The sequence below is a fragment of the Leptonychotes weddellii genome, chromosome 5, assembly GCF_054177405.1.
Source record: "Leptonychotes weddellii isolate Sample4059 chromosome 5, ASM5417740v2, whole genome shotgun sequence".
Lineage (NCBI taxonomy): Eukaryota > Metazoa > Chordata > Mammalia > Carnivora > Phocidae > Leptonychotes > Leptonychotes weddellii.
Window position 1 is genome coordinate 144,788,698 of NC_138373.1, and position 6,947 is coordinate 144,795,644.

Genomic DNA, 6,947 nt, shown 5'->3' on the forward strand with positions numbered 1-6,947 from the left:
CCCCAAAGACACAGATGTAGTGAAAAGAAGGGCCATATGCACCCAATGTTCATAGCAGCAATGTCCACAATAGCCAAACCGTAGAAAGAGCCGAGATGCCCTTCAACAGATGAATGGATAAAGAAGATGTGGTCCACATATACAATGGAATATTACTCAGCCATCAGAAAGGATGAATACCCAACTTTTACATCAACATGGATGGGACTGGAGGAGATTACGCTAAGTGAACTAAGTCAAGCAGAGAAAGTCAATTATCATCTGGTTTCACTCATTTGTGGAACATAAGGAATAGCATGGAGGACATTAGGAGAAGGAAGGGAAAAATGAAGGGGGTAAATTGGAGGGAGAGATGAACCATGAAAGACTATGGACTTTGAGAAATAAACAGGGTTTTATAGGGGAGGGGCGTAGGGGGATGTGTTAGCCTGGTGATGGGTATTAAGGAGGGTACATATTGCATGGAGCACTGGGTGTTATACGAAAACAATGGATCGTGGATCACCACATCAAAAACTAATGATGAATGGTGACTAACATAATAAAATAAAAAAAAATAGAAGATCTTTCAAAAGAAAAATGAGAGATTAGTGAAACCTTAAAAATACCTGAAATTTAAGGTAACATCTTTTCAAACAATATATCCTGGTTTTTTGCAAGATTATTATTAAAAATATATAGATGAGTTTCAGAGAATTTCTGATTAATAGATTAGAAAAGGTTTTCTTAAGCAACTTTCTAAGCTTGGAGACATTTATTCCTAGTCTTTGTTAAGAAAGATTGCTTGAGTTTAGTTTTAGGAGAAACTGCTCCAGTCTGGAATGAAGAAGTGTGGTTTTGGCAAGTACAGCCAATATCTGGGGTGTTATGTAAGAATGGTGGGCCTGATAAACTGAGTACTCAAAAGTGATCTGGAATAGGCTTTGGGGAGAGAGGCAGAATGATAGACAATGCTAAGTTAGCACAATGGAGAAGCTGTCTCTGGGTGTTTGAATTGGCAAGAACTTGAAGAGGAAGAGAAAACAGGTTCAGTTTTGCAAATGGGAGAAGGGTTATGAGGAATTTCAGGAGGGAAAAGTTATGTAAGAGACTTTCCCAGGAAGATATTTGCTTATTTATACTTGATGCATATGATAAATTCAAGCAGTACAAAGTGATGTGCTTTTTTCCATAGATTGCGTTCTAATACCCAGTTTTGATTTTCAGTTACTTATCAACCATCACCAGTCAAGTTCTTGCTGTGTCTCAGGTGGGTACTAGTTACTAAGGGTATGGCTGAGAGCCCCAGTCCCTGCATTCTTGGCTTTTTATTTTTTAAAGATATTTATTTATTTAAGAGCGAGAGAGAGAACACGAGCGGTGGGGAGAGGCAGAAGGAGAGGGAGAGAGAAGCAGACTCCCGGCTGAGCAGGAAGCCCGATGCGGGGCTCAAACCCAGCACCCAGAGATCATGACCTGAGCCGAAGGCAGACACTTAACAGATGGAGCCACCCAGGTGCCCCCATTCCAGGCTCTCTAGAATAGTGGGGATGTACTGGGTAACCTGCGATGTACATACAGAGCAATGCCCGGTGTGGGCGTGGGTTATTTTGGGAGCACAGAACAGGAGCAGCTAAGTCAGACTTAGGGTTAGGAAAGACTCCCCAGAGGGCATCCCCTGCAGAACCAGGTGGGAGAGCGAGAGTTGGCCAGCCGGAGGTGGGAGAAGAAAGAGACTTCAGGCAGAGAATCTTAGGGGCAAAGAAGGCCCTGAAGGCCCTTGGTGTGTCCTGGGAACTGCTAGGAGTTCATCCAGGTGGGAGCTGGTGGTAAGAGGGTGGGAGGGGTGACAAGGTGAGCTGGTGAGGTGCTTCATGAGCCATGCTGGAACTTCTGAAGGCGGTGGGGAGCCACTGGGGAGAGAAGCAGTTGTGGAACTTATGTGCTGGGTCCTTCCATTTACCCATTGTTTGGGCGCCATTGGAAGGTTTGCTCTTGCCATCTATTCCAACTCCTTGTTTGCGGGTCTCTCTGTGGGAGGCCACAGAGTAATACTATTAATAGTATTTACTGTGGTAAGTAGTATTTACTATAATAGTAATTACCAGTAATAGTAATACTATTAGCTCTATATGGTGAAGGTGGGGCCTTCCCATTTAATCTATAACACAAAATACTTGGAGTTTTCAGACACAGTGCAATTTATGGAAAGGTTGGAGAGATAACCAAGAGTTTGTTAAGGTTTGTGTCCTACACAAGACCACATCTTTAAGACTGGGAGAGGTGGCTCTTTATCTAATGCATAGAAACCAACACAGAGGGTCAAGGCAAATGAAGAAACATAGGCATCTGTTCCAAATGAAAGGTTCCATCAAGAATATCAGAAACATTGAGGCACCTGAGTGGCTCTGTTGGTTGAGCATCCAACGCTTGGTTTTGGCTTAGGTCATGATCTCATGGTTGAGGGAATGAGGCCCATGTCTGGCTCCATGCTTAGCAGGGAGTCTGCTTGAGATTCTCTCCCTCTGTCCCACCCCCTGCTCTCTCTCTCAAGTAAATCTTTTTTAAAAAAAAAAGAATATCAGAAACATTGCCTTAAGACAGGGTCATGCCCCTTCCAGCACCAGATATAACCAGATACCTAGTCATTAGGAATTTGATAATGTTGAGGTCATCCTATTGTTTCACTCATTTCTCTCATTTCTTTTTCCACAAAAACCATTCCATTAAATGAAGTCAAACTTTTTTGTTCAGCGGAGACTTTAACACTTAGATAACTTAGCACTCAATTACATATTTTGCTTATTCTCTAAATATTTAATATTAAAGTACTGCAGACTCCTTGGAAGACAGGTGTATTCCTGTATATGTGTATACAATGATACGTTCTTTTCCATTCTTCTTAGAATTGGGTCCCATAGACCCACACTATGAAGAAATGGCCTTATGTTGGTAGTGAAAGCAAAATAATTTGTGGCTCTCTCCCAGACAAGGAGCAACTTTGGTGTCTTCTCTAGAACAATAGTACCTTTGAGACAATTTTAAGGCCTTTGGCAAGTCATTTGGTTTTTCTGCACCTCAGCAAATTCCAGTGAATGGGACAAAAATCTATTCTAATTCTCTTCTAAAATTGTTAGCAGAATTCATTCATTGCTTGATTACTTATCCAACAATTATTTCCTGAGCAGCCACTCTGTCATTGCCTTAGGCATTGGAGATGCAGCAGTGAACAAATCAGAAAAAAACCCATGACATCGTGGGGCTTATGTTTTACAAAGGAGAGACACACTAGATGAAAAAAATATTATATACGTACTTGTCAGAGTAATAAGTTCCATGGGGAAGACTAACCCAGAGAAAAGGGAATAGAGAGGTAGTTGGGGAAGTGGGAATTGCAACTTTAATCTTAAATAGGATGATCAGGGGATTTCTCACTGCAAATATGATGCTTGAAGGCAACGACCTGAAGAAGAAGTAGCTACTTACCCATGTGGGTATCCAGAGGAAGAAGATTTTAAGGAGATGGGAGGGACAAGTTAAAAGGTCCCATGCAGACGTGCGTCTAGCATATTTGAAGAGAGCAAAGAATTCAGTGTGGCTGGGCAAAGATTGCAAATGGGAGAGAAAAGGGAGAGGTTGGAGGGCTGCTGGGAAGAGATTTTGGAGGGAGATGAGATCTATTGTTGACCAGTAGCTTTGTAAGTTATCTGTATATTTTAGAATAAAAATTGTACATATTAAAGTTATACAACACAATTTGATAAACACACAATCAAGCTAATTAACACATCATCTCCTCAGATAGTTACTTTTTTTCATGTGTGATGAGATCACTTGAAATCTCTCTTGCATATTTCCAGTATTTAATACACTATTATTAATTATGGCCATTATGCTGTTCATTAGATCTCTAGACGTATCCATCCTACACAATTAACTTTGACCAACATCTCCCCATTTCTCCCAATCTTCCAGCCCCTGGCAACTGTCATTCTACTCTCTGCTTCTCTGAGTTCCACTTTTTTTTTTTTTTAGATTCCACACATAAGTGAGATCATATAGTATATATCTTTCTCTGTCTGGCTTATTTTACTCAGCAAGACATCTTTCAGTTTCATCCATGTTGGTATTAGGGGCAGCATTTCCTTTTTCATAGCTGAATAACATTCCATTTTATTCCTTTATATATAACACATATATAATAATATAAAAAACATAATATTAGAATAATATATAATGGAATATTGTGTATTATATAAACTATATATTATTATATATCTTCTTTCTTCTTTATGCCCTCATCTGTTGATGGACATTTGGATTGTTTCTATGTCTTGGCTACCGTGAATATTGCTGCAATGAACATAGGAGTACAGATATCTCTTTGAGATATTCATTCCATTTCCTTTGGATATATACCTGGAGGTGGGATGGCTGGATCATATGGTAGTTCTATTTTTAATTCTTTGAGGAAACTCCAAGTTTTCCCATAATGGCTATGCTAATTCATATTCCCACCAATGCTGCACAAATGTTCCCTTTTCTCCACTTCCTCACCGACGCTTGTTATCTCTTGTCTTTCTGATAAAAGCCATTCTAACAGGTGTGAGGTGATATTTCATTGTGCTTCTGGTTTACATCTCTTTGATGATGTTGAACGTCTTTTCATATATCTGTTCATATATCTGTTGGCCATTTGTATGTCTTCTGTTGAGAAATATGTATTTGGGTGTTTTTTTTTTTTTGCCAACTTTTAAATTGGGTTATTTGCTCTTGAGTTGTTTGAGTTCCTTATATATTTTAGATATTCACCCCTTATCAGATGGTTTGCAAATATTTTTCCCATTCTGTAGGTCCTCTCTTCCCAATGTTGATTGTTTGCTTTTTAGTTTGATGCAATCGCATTTGTCTATTTTTGTTTCTGTGTGTAGACTCTTGGCTTTCATTCTGTGAGGTGGGAAGTCCTCGGGTGGTTTGGAGTAGAAGAGTCATGTGATCTAAGCTTTAACAGAAGTATGGGTTGCTGTATATATATAAAGATTTTATTTATTTATTTGACAGAGAGAGAGACAGAGAGAAGGGGAGTGGGAGAGGGAGAAGCAGGCTTCCCACTGAGCAGGGAGCCCGATGAGGGGCTCGATCCCAGGACCCCGGGATCATGACCTGAGCCAAAGGCAGATGCTTTACAACTGAGCCTCCCAGGCGCCCCAGATTCTAGATATATTTTGAAGGTAGAGCAGATAGAATTTGTTGATGCATCAGACGTGGGATACAAGAGTAAAAGAAGAGTTAAGGAGTGCTCCTAGGATATTGGCTGAGCAACTGGGAAAATGGGAGTTGCCATTTGCTGAGATGAGGAAGATTGTGGGAGGAGCAGGTTTAAGGGATAATCAGGTGGTTGGGCGCATTAACTTTGAGATGCCTCTTCCACTTCAAAGTGGGGACATAGAAAAGGAAGGTAAGATGGCAGGAGGGAGGATGTATATATACAGTGTACTCATGGAATTTATAGTCACAGGGTGATGGGATCACCAGCGGAGTGAGTAGATGGAGAAGAGATTGAAGAGCTGAGTCCTGGCCACTCAGTGTTTGGGCGCAGAAGATGAAGAAGGACCAGCAAAGGAGAGTGAAAAGCCAGAGATGGGGGGAGGGGGAGAGAAAATGTGGGAGAGTTTGGTGTCCTGGAAATCACACGCAGAGAGCACTGAATGGGCTACTGTATTAGAAGCGCCACACAGTGGTCAATGGTTAGGAAAACCATACTCTCACAGGCACAGATTCCCATAGAAACAAAGCCATTAGGAACAGAGAAGAGAGTCTGGAGATTCTGATTTCGTTTTAGGCAAATGGTCTGTTAAAAAAAAACACAACTCCTTAGATCTAAGATAATTGTTGACTTAGGCATATTTTCAACTGATGTACATCCTGTTTGAATAAAGAATGAAATCCATAGTTCAGGATTTCCTACTTCTGTACACAAGGGTGGTATATTGGGAGGGGATGATCGAAGGAGACTGTGTCCTTTATGGACAAGTTGTTATCTTTCCATAACTGCTTGTAGCTTTAGTACAGTTACAATCATAAAAAAAAACAAAACCATGTAAACTGGGAAAGTGATGAGTGGACCATGAACATGACCTCCTGGATCTCAGAGCACTAATTAAGCCAAGACAGCCATAATAGGGCTGGTCCAGGAATAGATAGAATGTATGAAACAAGAGAAAACATATACAGATCAATATAAATTTTGCATATGATAATGTCATTATAAATTAGAATGTAAAGGAAGATTTATCTTTTTAAAATGCTGCTGAAAACAATTCACTAATTGGGTGGAGAAACAGCAAGAGTCACCAAATAACCTGTAAATATATTTGAGTGCATGTGAGCATTATGTAAATGATAAAAACCATACACAAGGAAAATACTGGTGACTATTTATCTGACCTGCACTGGAAAAGAGATTTATGTGAATGACACATAATGCTGACTCCGTAAAGTATTGTTGGATCGGACTATGTAAAAAATGAAAGCACGTGCATGTTTGAAAAAACAAGCCTGGAAACATTTAACAAGCAAATAACTAAAAAAAAAAAAAAAAAAAGCAACATTTGTGACAGGGTTAACGGGCTTTGTAAAGTGCTCCTAGATGAAGGGTTTAAGAAAATTATGAACAAAGGAACAAAAAGGCAATTCACAAAAGGAATACAAATGGCCATTGAATCACTGCGGGGAAAGTTCAGCCTCAATAAAATCAAATGTTGCAAATAAAAGTAACAATGTTCATCTTTCAAACAGTACCCCCACCCCCTTGTGGTCATCAGTTGCACTGCAAGCACCTGCGGCTCCATTAAGAGGGCCGGTCTTGGTCACGTGACTCTCCAGCATTCCTTGCTTTCAACATCCACGCGTGGCCTCCCAGCTCCTTGACCTTATCTTCCCCAATTAACTTGTCCTCTACCCAGCCT